Source organism: Pleurodeles waltl, chromosome 8 (genome assembly GCF_031143425.1).
Source record: "Pleurodeles waltl isolate 20211129_DDA chromosome 8, aPleWal1.hap1.20221129, whole genome shotgun sequence".
Classification (NCBI taxonomy): domain Eukaryota; kingdom Metazoa; phylum Chordata; class Amphibia; order Caudata; family Salamandridae; genus Pleurodeles; species Pleurodeles waltl.
The window spans coordinates 381,443,803-381,460,300 of NC_090447.1; positions in this window are offsets into that span (position 1 = coordinate 381,443,803).

Genomic DNA, 16,498 nt, shown 5'->3' on the forward strand with positions numbered 1-16,498 from the left:
GTAATTCAGCTGGAATATCTTCTTCAGTTATCATCGGGAAAAGGCAAATCAGAGGATACTCTTCATCGATCATTTCCATTTCATCCCCCTCTGCACTATCCTCTTCTTCCCCATCACTGTTTGTCTGGATTGTTATTCCTTCGTTCGAACACATGATCGAACAACCCAGTTTGCACAATAGGTCTCTCCCTAACAGTGCTATCGGGCTTGAGTCACATATCACAAACTGATGCACCCCTTGATAGTTACCGATGCTGACTGGTACCGGATCTGTTATTGGGTTTGTCAGGTGCCTGTTTGCTACTCCCACCACTTGAACCGTCCTCCCTGAGAGTGGCAAATTTGGTACTTCACTACTCTTAACAGTTGAACGTGTGGCTCCCGTGTCCACCAAGAATGAAACACGATGACCCATTACTCTTCCCTCTACGTACGGACCCTTTTGATCAACTTCTAAGGATGCTGCAAGCACACAATCTCCTTCTTCTTCTGAGCTTTCACTCTCCCATACATTGTTTATTCCACTCTCACTGTGTAGTGGGAACTGTTGTACGGTGCCATTTGTACTCATTACCTGACCCGAGACCTGTTGAGGAACCATCACTTGCTGCTGACTCATTGGTGCCAAAGGTATTTGCATTTGCTGATTAGGTACCATGGGTAACTGCTGTTGCATCGGCTGCATTTGCGTCATCTGCATACGAGGCATCTGCATCTGCTGCGGCTGCATAGGTTGTAATCCCTGCAATTGATTTATGGCCTGAAAATTTGGGTTTGGACCTCTCATTTTCGGTCCCCTCATTGTCTGAAATGCATTGACATCATTGTTTTGCTGACCAACACTTACACCTGCACCTGCACCTGCACCTTCCTGCACCACCATCGGGCACTCGCGTTTCCAATGACCTACAATTCCGCACACGTGACACGGCATCACCTTCTTCATTGCCTGCACACCCGTCACAACAGTGTTTAAATCCGGACCATTATTCACAAAACCTCCTCTGCCTCTGCCTCTCGCCTGTGGCTGAAATGCCATGTTTCCCTGCAACTGCGGCTGCGGTTGCGGTACCTGCTGTTGGAACCCTTGCATCCCTTGCAAACCTTGCAGACCTGTCTGAGCTGCTTTAAGTTGCATCATCATCACCTTCTCTTTCAGCTTTTTCTGTTTTACCTCAATTTCGTTGCTACAATATTTCGAGTAAGTCAAGACCTCATCAATCGGTTTAGACTGCCAACAAATCAAATGCAACTTTATCATCTGACTTATTTCTGGTCTCAGCCCTTCCACAAATCTGAACACAAAATGAAGCATATCCTTCGCCTCTATTGTTTCCGTGCCACTGTAATTCTTGAACGCCTTCAACAACCTCTCATAGTAGCTATGAATCGATTCTTTTGCCTCTTGGGCCGTTCGATCAATCTTCTGCCAATCCACATTTTTCGCGGCAACCTTCGTCTTCAAATGCTCAATCACCTTATAGTACAAGCTCATCACCATAGGTGATGGTGCACCCGTCTCCCTGTCTCTCTCTGGTTCACTTGTCGGCCAACCTACAGCTCTTTTGCAATCCTCCCACAAATCTGCCAGAACCACGATCTCAAAGAGAGTGTTCAGGTCTTCCCAGAGACATTTTGCAAGCTTCACAAACCTATCAGTCTGTTGATACCATTCAATCGGCTTCTCTCTCAGTTTGGGAAAATCATCCGTAAATGACTGAATGTCGCTTCTGTGCCACGGTACATGTACTAATTTTCCCCCTGCTGTCTCCCTCATTGGTAACATGGTTACTGTCTCGCTGCTTTGTGGTCTCATCTCATTATGCTCTGTAGCACTGTCCCTCCTCTTTTCCTTTCTCTTTACCCATCTGCTTTCCCACTTGTCTAAGCACCTCCACACTTGTGCACTCTGTAGCAATTCTCTGAGGTGTGTCTTCATGCCTGCTGACCTCATGTGTTCAAAATCTGTGGTCCCAAAATCCAACCTGTAGCTTCTGCTCAAGTGTTTCATCTTGTCTATGTCAACCCCGTTTCTGTCAGCTGCTTCCTGCAAGCCCTTATGTACCTTGTTCACTTCCTTCGTAATCCTGGGACATAGATACCTCAGTTCTTCTTCCATGTAGGATTCTAGCCTATTTACACCCATAGTCCCTTCCACCAATTCTTGTGCTTCCATGTTCAACCTGACCCTATTCATATAGTCTTCTCCTTTCCCACTGGCTGAACTTTGTGTGGAATTTAAACTGTTGAACCACTGTGTCAGCTGTTGCGCATTTACCCCATCAGTGTAGCATTCACATCGACTGCCATTGATGGTTGCGGCAGCTTTTCAGTATTCGATGTTAAAGGTATTATCAGTGGGGGGCTCGACCTCACCAGTGTAGACTGAGCACATATGGGACTAAACTCCATCAAGGATCCAGATCCACTTGGCTGAGCCGCTATCGGAGTTATCCCTGGAGTGTTCTCTATGCACCTCCTCTCTGTCCCATTCTGCAGCATTGATCCCTGACTGTTCATGCCTAAGTTAGGCTGGCTATACAGAGGTACCGGTGGACCTACAGTAATGGGTAGTGATATCGCGTCTGGGTTCTGTCCATATCCCATGTTCTGAGGCATGTTCATCCCCATACTATGGGTCATCATTGTCGGCATGCCCATCTGACTCCCCGTCATCTGAGCATGAGCGTTTCCTCCCTGCATCTGCTTTTGAGGCATCATAAACTGAGTTGATTCAGCCTGTGTCATTGTTGGATTGTGACCATTCTGTACTCCCCTTACTGTTTGTTCTAGAACCATTCCTCCACTATTATCACTGCTATAGTACCCTGGCATCTGCGGTTGATAATTTTCTGCTGGTTTCATTATGGGCACATCTGGATATATTCTCCTAACCTGTGGTATCTGCGGGGTGAACAGTAAACTCGGGTCCTTAGATCCCGATGGCGCTCCTGAACTCTGGGTTTCACTGTTCTGTACCGATGCCGGAGGGGCAGAACTGGTACTTGGACCTTGTCCATTCTCCGCATAAGGTGGTGGACGGTCGTTCAGCAATTGCATTATTAACTCCTCATCCTCTAACTCCACTTCTCTTCTCAATTTTTCCTCGTCCTCTCTATCCTTGGAACACTTCCTGTCTGTCTTATAGGTAGCTTTCTTACCTGTCTCCTCTTCCTCCTTAGTAATTGCGGGAAACAATTTTATTCCCTGCAATACATCTGACCTCCACACCTTCTGCGCATTATCCCACCTAGCATCCGCTAGTGTCTTTTCTACCTTCCTCATCCTTGTTTCAAACTTATTCTTCTGTTGCTGTCTAGCCATTAATTCCCAGATCGCTAGAGCCTCAAACTGGGCTGGCCTTGGAGGCACCTTCATGTCGTACATCGTGAATCTCAAATTCTCTAGGATCCTTATATTGAATGTCCCATGTATTGGGAACGCTACGCTCCCATGTTTCTCTGTCAGTTTGTGCCATTGCTTTAGCCAAAGACACGGAGCTACCCCTTTTTCCTCCATTACAATGTAAGCTGGTGTACCTTCGGGCGGCGTCTCCTCTCCTACGCTCGCTTTAATGTAAGACTCCCCCTTCATCGCACTCCTAAATGCTTTAAGGAATTTCATTTTCTCGTCTTTTATTTCACAAAGTTTATAATCAATAGGTCACTTTTATTCCACAAAATTTGTAATCAATAGGTGACTTTAATTCCCGGAATACTCTTCGCTTGCCTTTCCCCTTCCAAACGAGCCCCACGGACTGCGTCCAATCCGTGTGCGACCCTTTTCTCCAACCAACCTATCCCAGCGCGGCTCCTAGTGACGTCACACTCACACACACTGCGGCTGACAAAGCCTCGCGGCTAGTCTTCCTTCACTCAGCTCCTCCCGTAACAACTTCTTGCATGTATCGCGAGCTACCAAAAACTAAAACAGATCTGTCGGTTTACTACAGGAAGGGTAACACAATCGCTTCAGGACCTTAGGGACCTTTCACTAGCCTCTGCCGCTATTCCGTCTTTCTCAGTCCCCACATTCGCAAGCAAATCTGACCTGCAGACCTACTCTCAACTTGTCAATGATCTGTTCTAGTGCACCTAGAATCTTGCCAAAGCCCGAAGTCGAAGTTCCTTTCACTCCCTAACACACGTACCGACTCGTTGACCACGCCCGATCAACCTACTAAACCGCCCAGACCACAACATGGATCAACATACTCCGGAGTCTCTTGACCTCGCAGGGCCCGTCTCAACAACAACAACCACGTGGACCTTTTTATGCACAAAGCGCCACACGCACATGAAGTTCGACGACTTCCCTACTCTCACACCCGGAGGCGCACCTCCGATATCTCTATGAAGTTCGACGACTTCTCTACTTCTACACCCGGAGTCGCACCTCCGCTATCCTTAAAAAGAAGAAAAAAATCCTCGCAACCTTTTCACACACCCTGCGGCAATAAGCTGTGCAAGCGCAAAACCCTAACTTCACTCATACCATCACTAGTACCGCCAACGCTGTTTCCACACCTCCGTTCTCTCCATTCGCAAGCTCCGAGATCCCGGGAAAGTCGCGGTGGACCTAGCCCATCATCATTCTGTCAATCAGTTTTATCCAAGAAAAATCTAATTCAACTTCTCGAATGAGGCCTCAAAATGCGTAACCGTTAATTCAACACCATGTATTTTAATGTACAGGGTCCCAAAAGACGTAACCGTCCTCTGCTACCATCTACTGATAGAGCGAACCGTAGTAACAATTTACCTGTGTTCGGACGCTCTTTAGGCCGATGAATCTTTTGACTAAGTGGGAACTCTCTGTACTCTTAATCGATCAGTCGCATCAAATCAATAATCAATAACGTACATAAGCAATACCTTGATCAACATAACACTTAATGATTAATCCAGAATACATTTCGGCGAACCCTGACCTTTCAGTCAGGAATAACCACACCAGTTTATTGCAAAGTTAGTGAATTTATTTCCCTATATTAACAAAGCTAGCACAATATATATGTGTCTCAACACCAAATGATAAACGTAAATGAACATTAATAGCTGTCCATAACGTCGAAACAAGTGTAATCTATGTAGCATTTGAATCACAAGGCCTTCGATAATGGCAATGCAAAGCACTAATACGATAATCTGTAATGAACTAATTGCGTACATTTAGTCAGCATAACAAGATCTCAAATTGCATCGTGCGACATATGGATTCCTCATCTAACCTCAAATTAGCATCGGCATGTGGGACTTCATGCAAAAACAATTTAGCAACATTAATTTAGAAAAACTCCTAGCTAGGGCTCTTATCAAAATCAGCAGTTGGTTACCTAAAAGAAACACAATGCAATTTTACAATTTCCTTTCATATTTACCAATTACGATCAGCATACAAGGAAGTCTTCGTCTCACAGGTACCGTTTCTCGATCAGCATGGGACGGGACAAAGGGGCAGGGGTGAACGGGGCAATCGCCTCACGGCGGCAAGGTAAGACTACTACTTCATGCAAAGGGACAAATCAAAGTTAAAGTCTCTAGGGCAAAAATCATTAAAGTCTCTTTCTCTCGACTAGAGAAAGCATCAAAATCTCTCAAAATGGCGTCGCAGCAAAGTGGGCCATAATAGCTACGAAGTCTGCAAAATGGCGGGATGTCCAATAATGGAGCGAGCTTTCCTCTCGTGCACCTGGGTTTTATAGACAACAGTTCGAGTCCAGTAGGGTCTCCATTGGAGGGTTCATAGGTTAGCTTCAAATTGTCCAATCAAAAACGACAGTTCTCAAGCTTTTACTTAAGCATACATTATCCTTGGAGATGGGTACGCAAATCGCAACATTGTCTACCAATTAGCTCACTTTCAGAGCCTCCATTGTCCGCACCTGCAAGTCGACCTTGAATTAAAGAGAAAATATGCCATGCTGGCACGAAACTTTAAGATAAGCATGTGAACAGTTTCTGTGGAAAAGTACAGCTTCAAGCAGAAATACACGTTTAATAGCACATTGGAAAAATACGAACATCTAAACCGTGAGACCAGGCCACTAGGCCAAAGCCTCCTCTAAAGTAATGCTAAGCTAACGTAGTTCAAACAAGCAAATCGAAGCACACGTTTATGATTATGTCAGATTAGTGCAATTCTAATACACCACGTTATATATAAAGCACACGTATAATGTTGGCAAACTACTCTGAGGGCACATTTTGTCCCCGTACAATCTTTATTAGTTCGGTTAAAGTCACACATGATTATTTCACACTACGTTTATGCGTTAATAAATCAAAACTTTCATTTTCTGCTTCATCAACGGCATCTGCCTTGCTCCTGATAGAGCAGGAGGAAGAGCAGCATTGGTAACACCTGTAGTTCGGGCTCCATGGCGTCATGGTTCCTTGTTGGATGTCCAGAGGTGAGTGGTTTCCCTGCTGTGTACTGTTTCCGCCGTGCTTTTGATAGTGTTGGTACTGCCCCGGAAAAGGTGGCGGATAGGCCTCTTGTAATAGTGTGGGCGGTACTTTGTCCTCCCCCTGTCTGTTGGCGGTTACCGCCGCGGTGTTTGTTTCTACCGCCGTGGCGGTCGGAGTGTTAAAGTGGCTGTCTGTGTGGGCAGTTTCCGCCATGGTCGTGATTCCATTTTTTTTTCCGCCGGCCTATTGCCGGTCTTACCGCCGGTTTAACACCGACCGCCAGGGTTGTAATGAGGGCCTTAATGTTTAACAACCACTCAGGATTTCCAAAACTATTCAGGTCAGAAGAGGTCAAAGTTATAATCCTGTTTTATGTGTTCACTGTGTATTTCTCCATGCTTGATATGATAAACATATTTTCCAGATCCTGAAGATTTGTACATTTTAACCGTTTTCCCTTTTATTAGAAATCAAGAACTATTTTTCATTGTGATGTTATTTGGACAGAACACGAAAAAGTTTGACACAAATTCACAATGGCCCTAATTACGATTTAGACATTCATCCTGACTCGCGCATAAACCCCTGTTTGCACAGCTGAGATATTTAGCACATCCAATAATTATCTCAATAACTCAACCATTGTTACATTTTGGCAGGTGGAATCTGCTGAATTTTAAAGGGGGAACACCATATGGTATTTATGGTATGAAACGGATTTCGGGCGTTAAACTGCATAAACCGCATGCTGTTCCCCAACGACTCACAATAGATGGTATTTGTTGCTTTCGATAAATAACGTACCCCATGCTATCACTATTTATCATGTGCAATAAATACCACCTATGCTTGTAATCAGGGACAATGTGTAAAAATAAAGGCATATGTAGCCTGCACTTAAAATTACACATTTAAATTACGGTCTGATTTCTAAGACATGGCTCCCTTTTCATTCCTTTGAATGAATTATTATTTTCTGAATTATTTTTGGTTAGACTATGTTACAACTTCAGATTGCATTTGCCTAATATTACGAAGTATGTTTTAATGACAAAAGTCAAGATCATTTCTCCATATTTTCCTAGAATCCTTTTTCTGTCTCTGTCCACATAGTTATGAACTCCATTTTGGCTAGGTCACAATTATTTGTGAGTCAGTTTTGTATCTCGAAGTTCTGTTGAGATTTTCAAACTCTTTGTCTCACTTTTTTCCTAATAGATCTTCTTCACATGACCATATTAGGCGAGGTTATTCTCAGCGAATCATACTTCGATTATCGTTCATTTTAAGCGTCACTATGTTGATACTGTGACATATGCTTTTCCTGTAATCTTTTAGGTGCGTAATAAGTTACCTGATCAAAATGTTATCACTCCTCTTATACCCGGTCTCATCTTTGAATTTTACATGTATTACGTATTGTGTATGAGTGTACGTGCATTGCGAGCAGTGTATGTGTAAAATTGGGCACATGATATTTTCTCATGTATAAAAAGATACCAGCTGCTAATGTCGTGTTTCATGCTGTTCATTCACCACATGGGGCCACGAAACACATAAAGTTGCACAATTTGTGCAAGGCATTTTCTGCTGAAATCAAGGCCCAGATTTACTCACTCTTTGCAACACAAGTGTAATGCAAACCTGGTGCATAGTGTTAAGTTGGGATTTACTACTCATCTTAAACCAGGATTTGCAATGGAAAGTTCCTCAAAGTGCTACTATTCACTACATTGTGTCAATTGGACATTTCCTGGGTGGTACATGGACATTCCAATGTAACAACCTATGGGTTTTGACAAAAATTCCTATTAACAAGCCTTCAGAGAAAGGAATTTACACCACAAATGTACACCTCCTTGAGGCAGGTAAAAGGAGGAGAAATGTTTTCAGTTCTCATTTTCCCAGATTTGTACAGCATTCAACAGTACATGTGCAAAGGTGAAAAGTCGTAAAGGATAATGTATGTACTGCAGTGGCCCTCTTACGGCACAAAACCTATGATTTGAACAGCGTACACATCCTTACACTATGACACAAGTTTGTGTGCTTTGGTGCATGGCATCTAAAATTGCAGCAGCACTGTCGGAAAGAAAACAAATGAGATATATTAGTAGATATGTGTAAGAAATTGGGCTGTTGCTTGACTGGTATGTGAAGCCTGGTCAAACAGTAGCCACAATTCCTGTCAGGGTAAGGCACAAGCAAACCCCATATAACATGTGGTCACCCTCTGGTAGCTTGGCACATACAGGCAAGCTTAATGGGAAGGCAATGTGTTAACTATTTCTGCAACACTACTAGTGAAAACAGTTTATAAAAAGGATCCCACACCAGGTTAGAAAAATGGAAATTACAACCAAAGCAAAATACAAATCCAATCAGTAGACCTTGAGTTATGATTTATTTTAAAGACTAAACTGTAGAATAATGCTAAGAAGCAAAAAGCGCCAATTGAAGATATCTGGTTGCACCGGACTGGGACAAAGTCAAATGTTTAGGGTGACCACAATGGAGCGCGAGCCTGCTCCAAGGACCCAGTGATCAAAGTATCTTAAATTCTAGTTGCAGAGCATTGTGTGGATCCGAGGTGAGGATGAGACATGCACATGATGCAATACGTTTGTTCCGCGATGCGGTGAGGCTGTGGTGTGATGTCCTGTTGCGTCGTCGTGGAGGATCTCATTAGGCAGGTGTTGGGGATGCGTTGCACAGACGAGGTGATGCATTAGTTCCAATGAGCAGTGAAGTTGTGATGCAGAGTTTAGGCATCATCATCGAGACTACTGCTGCAAAGGAATGTGAGGATCTGCTCCTGGGAAGCGTCACAAAGCGTCAGTTCCTAAGGCAATACTTTGAACCCAAGATGCGGACTATGGTGGTAATGGGAGACTTCTACGCTGAGTCCAATCCTTGTAGCAAAAGCAAAGCATTAGTTCTGCTCGAGGATGCACTGATCAGCTGAGAAAATGCATCAGGTATCCTAGATGATGCATAGCTCAACAGAGAGGAAGCGTTGGTTCCACTGGGAAGCACTGTAAGCCCACTTCCAAGGGTCCACGACTGAGATGGTACCACTCAGAAGGGTAGACTCATAGATGACAGAATCCAGGTGCAGATGAATGATGATTGGAAGTCTTTTGTGTCCTTGAGACTTCAGACTAGGAGGCCAACCAACTAGCTCTTGAAGTCATGATGAGTTTTGGGCTGGAGAGATGCAGGCCCAGTCCTTCTAACTCCCAGGAAAGAAGGCAGCAGGCAACATGTCAGCACAGCAAATCCGGAGTCCAGTAGAGTGTAGTTCAGCAGACTGCCAGTCCTCTAGCAGTACAGCAGTCCTTTGTCCTAGCAGAGTATCCACAGGTCCAGAGTATACTGAAGTGTTGGTGTCTGCTGTCCAGTTTTTAAACCCAGTTGGGCCTTTAATGTGGGGAAGATTCAAAGACATGCCTTTGAAATGTACAGATATCCTGCTGTCCCTGCCCTGGCTCCAAACTAACTACAGGGGGGTATGTAGCCCTTTGAGTGGGGACAGGACACAGCCTATTCAGGTGTAACTAAGGCGCTGTACAGCTCCTCCCTTGCATCCTGCCCAGAATGGGTTATCAAGTCACAGATGGCCCATCAAGTCACCTCTAAGCTCCCCTTCAGTGTGGCTGTCTAGGAGGAATATACAAAGCCCAGCTGCCAAGTACACACAGTCATGTAACCAGAACCCAACTGCAGGCACCAAATGACTAAGGCAAGAAAATTACAACTTACTAAAAGTCATATTTTCAGAATTGCAATTTAAAATCTGACTTAATCTTGAGCTAAGTTTTTAAATTCCGATGCCAGAGACACCAAACTTGAAGGTGTCATCTCTTCCCATTTGGAAATCACACTTATAAAGTGCAATAAGGAGATGCAATTGTAAACCAATGGGAGAGTTAGGTCTTGCAGTAGTGAAAGATCAATCTAAGAGTTGTTTTTAGTACTAGGACATGTAAAACCTAAACGTACACATCATACTTTTTAGATGCATTGATTGCTGCCCTCTGGGCTGTCCAAGGCCTACCTTAGGGGTAAGTTAAATGTATTAAAAAGGAAGGTTCAGGCCTTGCAAAAAGTCTACTTTGCTAGATCGAAATGGCAGTTCAAAACTGCTCAAACAGGCTCTGCAACGGCAGGCCTCGAAGACATTTAAAGGGTTGGGCACAATCAGTGCTGCAGGCCCACTATCAGCATTAAATTTACAAGCCCTGCTGTGCCAGACTACAGGAGTTTTGGGAGACGGCCTTGGCAATGATTAATGCAACTCTTACCTGATCCCTAGAGAACATACGTGAGGTGTGCCTCTTGTGGACCTTTCCTAGGCCCTCAGCCAAAAAGTTTGGCAACAGGTTATTGATCCTCCGTAGTGCCCAACGCGGAGACCTAGGTCAGGGATATAACCATGGGGCCCACGCTGAGGAGAGGGTGTTGCTGTGGGATGAAGCTTGCGAGGTCCACAGGAGACCTATAGAGGACCTGTGGTTGGAGGTGGTGGACGGATGTGAGGGTGCCTTCAGTTGCAGAGGACCAAATGCATGACCAGTGAGAAGGGACAGGAGCAAGGACGTATCCCTGGCTGAGGGACCAACGCTTAGTGCAGTGATACCCTGACTAAGTGGGATGATCAGACGGATGGTGGTAGGTTGCAGGTTGGGTAGTGGAAATACTACCCCCAGCCAATGGGATAGTCCCGAGGAATATGCTCCCCTATAGCCTCCTTTGAGTTTCTCACTACCCCGAGACAGTAGTTAGCATTAAATTACATTTTAGTTTGTTTTCTTTTTTTTAATTGCTTTATGGCATTGTTGCCACTCACCAGAACCCCATGAGGGCAACATGTGATTAGATACTGGAATCCTCTGTCAAAGTTTGCAGGCAATTGCTCCCAGATACTTCAGTGAGGTGCTCCCAGAACACTCTACTCAGTCGTGTCTCATTCCTGGCGTACAAGTACAAAGAGGAGCGCTAGGTCATAATGGAGGCAGGCGCAGACATCCAGCAGCAATGGGAAAACAGGAAAGGACACACTGCTGTGTGGGGATGAATGGACATTACTGTGTAACCTCACAAGTTGTATATTGTCCCTCAATTAACCCACTGACTTGCATGTCAAAATGCCAATAAAAATAAGTATATAAAAAATAATTTACAGGCCCTGGGCACAGGCAGTTCACTTTGCTAGTGACGTATAAGTAAATTAAATACGGAATTGGGTATATTCAAATGTTATCATGTTTTAGGGAAGGAACACAAGCACTTTAGCACTAGTTAGCAGTAGTAAAGTGTGCAGAATCCTAAGGCCAGCAAAAACGAAGCCAGCAAAAACAGGAGGACTGAAGGTAAAAAGTTAGGGGAAACTACACCAAGGATGCCAGGTCTAACAATATGGTGCATTTGTTTCCCTCTCCATTTAATGCAGGGGGGGGGACAGCAACTTTGTTTGTTGTACTGTGTTGACTCAAATATTAGTAAATCTGGTTTCAAGAATTCAATGAATGAACATTCTGAAAAAAGAGTTGGCAGACCAGAAACTGCACTAAATACAGTAGATAGCATGTGGATTTTTACAAAGTTTCAAAAATTACCCCTGCCTAACGTGTATATGTTACATTTTTAGGAAATGTTATAAAAAGATATTTTTTGTAAATTGATGTTAGATCAAATCCAGTGCATTGCTGTAAAAAATTGTGGTTGTTGCTTGAGGGTGGGTGTGGGGGTAGAAGCCCCAGTAAGGCAACAACTGCAATCCTTCTCAGGGGGAATAACAAAAGACACAAAATTAACCTGTGCTTTATTGTCTCGTAGCATGACACAAAAGCAGTCAGGTTTAACTTAGAGCCAATGTGTAAGGTATTTATGCATCATACAAACAGTAATAAAGTCAAATTGTAACCCAAGAAAAATACCAAACCAATTTTGAAATTTAGAGTAATTTTTAATAAATAAAATGATACCATAAAAATAGAAATCCAATCAGTAGAACCAGAGGTATGCAATTGTAAATTCTTTAGTGAAAATAGCACCTAAGGCACAAATTGCCACTCACAGTCATATGGTTAACTGGACCAGGAAAATTCACGGTTGAGTCTGATCGCAATGGAGTGCAAATTGGGTACAGGTACCAGGTTAGTCCTGCTGAAATGTTGCCTTCAAAGTCCAGAGTGAAGATCTCCATTTGGGGTTGGGAAGGCTGTAAGGAGGAGGTTGACCTCCACTCAGTCATCGCTGTAGCGCGAAAAGCATGTTGGGGGCCACAGATGATGTTGCTGCGCATTGGTGGTCATCGTTTGATGTCGTTGCTGTAGCGCAAAGTACAGGCCTTGTGTTGCCGGTATTCACTGGCAGTCTCTGTCCATGCTCTGGAGACCAGAACATCAGGTTAGAAGAACGTGGTAGAATCTAGATGCAAATGAACCCCGTCATGGTAGAGGATCCCAAACATCCAGATTTTAATATTTTCTTGTGGAGAAGTACACTCTGACGTTAGCCATGGGTCCAGGACTTGGGGATGCAACTCCTGGGCATCAAGGTATCACTTCAACCAGGGTCAGCAGGGCTCAAGCAGGCCCATTTGCAGATCCAAGAAGGTCTAGTTGCAGTAGGCCAGCTGGGCAGTTGCAGGGAGGCCTCTGAATTTTGTCGTGCCCCTGCTGGTCACACAGGAGGTCAGCCGACTGACTGACTCTTGGAGTCACTGTGGTTAGCCTGGGATGAAGGCAAGCAGATCCAGTCTTCCATCTCAGGCAGCAAGGCAGTCCTGCTTGCAGCACGGCACTCCACTCTGGTGGCAGGGCAGTACTTATTCAGTAACTTCCACAGGTCCCGGAGTGTTCTGATGAGCGGCTCTGGAGGTCTAATATTTATACCAGGTGCCACCCTTTGTGTGCGGGGACTCCCTCTCCTGCCCCAACATCTGGTTCTTTAAGGTTCTTCCCCTTTAACTGTCAAAGCTCAAAATTGTCTGGGGGTGACAAATATCAGAGCAGGCCTTGGGTCAGGTTCCTTTATGTGTGCAGGAGGCAAAGCAACTTGAAGTGTAAGTGGGGCTGGGTAGAGCCCTTCCCCAGTCATCCTGCCAGGATGGCCCATTCTATCTAGATCTAAACCCTCTTTGTGCCACTGCCTGGAAGCAATACGCAGACACCAACAGCAGAGAAATTCAAAGTCATGTGACCTATGATACAGGAGGCACTTATGGTTGGGACAAGAAAATGCCAACTTTCTTAAAGTCTAATTTTCAACATTTTAACTGACTTTATCATTAAAGACAATTTTAATTTAGAATTCACCTGAGTGTAAACTGCATACTGAAGTTAAGACCTGGGAAAAATGTTTATTTTGTCAGGTGGAAACAGCAGTTCAGTGTGGCAATACAGATTGCAGTGGCAGGCCTGAGGTGTTTCTAAAGGCTACTTGAGTGCTTCAGGCCATTAGTAGCATTTAATTGACAGACCCCAGATACATGTAGTACAATTTACTAGGGACTTGCATAAATATTAAACATGTCAATGAGGTACAGGTCAATTTTGCTATGTTTGAAGGAGAAAGCATAAGCACTTTAGCACTGGTTAGCAGTGATAAAGTGCACAGAGCCCTATAGCCAACAAAAACAAATTCAGCAAAGCAGGAGGCGGTGAAGGCAAAGAGATTAGGGAAATGCCACACCAAGGATGTTAGATCTCGAAGTTACATAATATATGTGACTGTTATTTTCTGCTCTGACTATATTTACTTCAGGTTTGCCTGTTCACTTCCTTTTCACTCTGCAGTAGGGATTGTGACTGGTAACGCTGATATACTGTCAGTGGCAACCCTGTTCAGTGATTGGAAACTGTTTGAGAACATATGTCAGTGACCTGACAAAGAAAGACATATTTTTGTTCTATCCTAAGATTTGTGCTTTATTAGTGTTGTTTTTTTACACTACTTTGGCTCACCCGTAGGCATTTCTCTTTTATTTTCTAGAACATGCAGATAATTCTGTACTTTATTATCTGGGGGATTGTAGTGTATTTTACTGCAACTTGCAAAGGCGGAGCTTCCGGTTCAGCGGAGTGCGCCAGCAACAGCAGTAGCAGTAGCGGCCGTGGCAGGGGAGCGGCCCCAAGTTCTAGCCCGTTTTTGAACCCGCCACCACCGGGGGTATCCGTGCATCCGTGCAGGGCAGGACAGGAGCTTGCGGCAACAACGACCCCTCCGCGGACCCCCTTAGGCTGCCGAGCGTGCCTGCAGCCACTGGTGAGCCGCGCCCTGCAGCAGCAACTGCGACCTCTCTGCGGGCATAGGGATGCAATACAATCTAAAGGAAGGCAAGGAGAGGAGGGGCACCCTTCAAGGACCACACACCGGGTGCCAGGCGCCAGGCATTAGGGCACCAGCACCGGCTACCAGGCACAAGGAAACCTGTCCTTACTCCAGGTGCAGCCAGAGATGCGACCCTCAGCACCAGTAAAAGGCAGGTGAGCAGGTGGAGGGGGCTTAAGTGGGGTAGGGAGGAGGGGAAAGCCATCCAGGTTTTGGTGCTGCTCGATCTCACCGCCAGGGCGCGCAGCACCTCCCGCTCCTCCTACCCTGGTAGATTTTGGTAGACCCACCAGGCAGACTGTGGCCTCAACCCTCCCCCTGACCTCATTAGCTGGCTTAGCCTGATTGATTTCTGCAACCTTGCCCAGGGTTACCACAGGACTGGGTAGCCCGGGCAGGAGCAGGAAGGACCAGCAAGGAGCAGCAAGGACTAGCAATCCGGACTGTCTGTGGCCCCCTGGACCCAGACCCTCAGAAGCTCCAAGTTTCTCGAGAACGTTACCCTCAGTGTACCCTCGAGATCAACGTATGTCAAAGCACTTTTTCAGAGAACGCCTCAAAATAATAAAAGGCGCAATTAGTACTACCTCTGCCACTCCAACAGCCCGCCCAAAATTACCCCACTCTAAGGCAGCAAGACTGACCGATCATGAGGTCAGGTAAAGCACGAGGCAACTTTATCAATCGTCCTGCAAAACAAGGAAAGAGAAAAAGGAAAGGAGATCTGGATGAAGCAACCCCAAAAAGGAGAGCAAGTAGCAAACTGGATCTCCCCCTCCCATGCAGGAGGCAAAATCCAACCAGTAGCACACGCGGGGGGTGACCAAGACTCCACCATGGAAGAAATGAACCGGGGGGAGACCGGCTTTTGGGGATCGGTGACCCCTCCGGAGGGGGCACCGGAGTCCAGAGTCTCTCCCAAGCATCGCAAGATAACCAACTATTTCGCTGCCGCTGGAACCCACACTGCCAGAAAAAGGATCAATCCCCCGGCTACGACACAAACAAGTTTGGGGGAAATAACCTCATTCACCCAAGATTTGCAACTCCAAGGAAGCAATGAAAAGAAACCTAGTATGAAACCACCTCCCCTCCACCCCCAACAGAAGTGATTAGGAAAAATCAGAGTACGATAGTAGACGCACCAAGCACAGCACAGAAAGATGCCATACCAGCCACTCCTACAACAGGAGCCACCTACAATCTTAGGCAAGATTTAACCCCAAGGAACAAACACCCAGCTGCCACCAAGTACCAATGGACATCCAGCCCAGCTAGGCTACCCATTCTGGACTCAGAGTTGGTAGCAATCGCAGAACATTTAGAACAAGAATTCCAGGAAGGTGGTCCTTTCTGTCAAAGCCCAAAACTCCACTCCTTTCCAACGTACGACTGTGGAGAAGTTGAACAGGAGCTTTGGGATCCAGAACAGGTTTTTCCAAGCAGATCATCAATGACACCAAAGGCAGAAACAGCGACAGCCATACAGGAAGTCCCCCACAAAGCAAATATAAATGAAGGAGTATCAAGTAGCAACCAAGAGCTCGACTCAAACAGGCAAGCTCCAATGGCAATCAGTTCAGAAGAAATGTGGGCTGCAATCCTAAACTCAATGCAAGCAACGGTTATGGCACTGCAATTTCATTCAAATAAAATTGACATTCAAGTTGACTTGTTAAACACACTGGCAGTATTTGTCTCTGGAATTGACAGTAAGTTGGAAAAATTAAATGCCCTAATAACAATGGGCA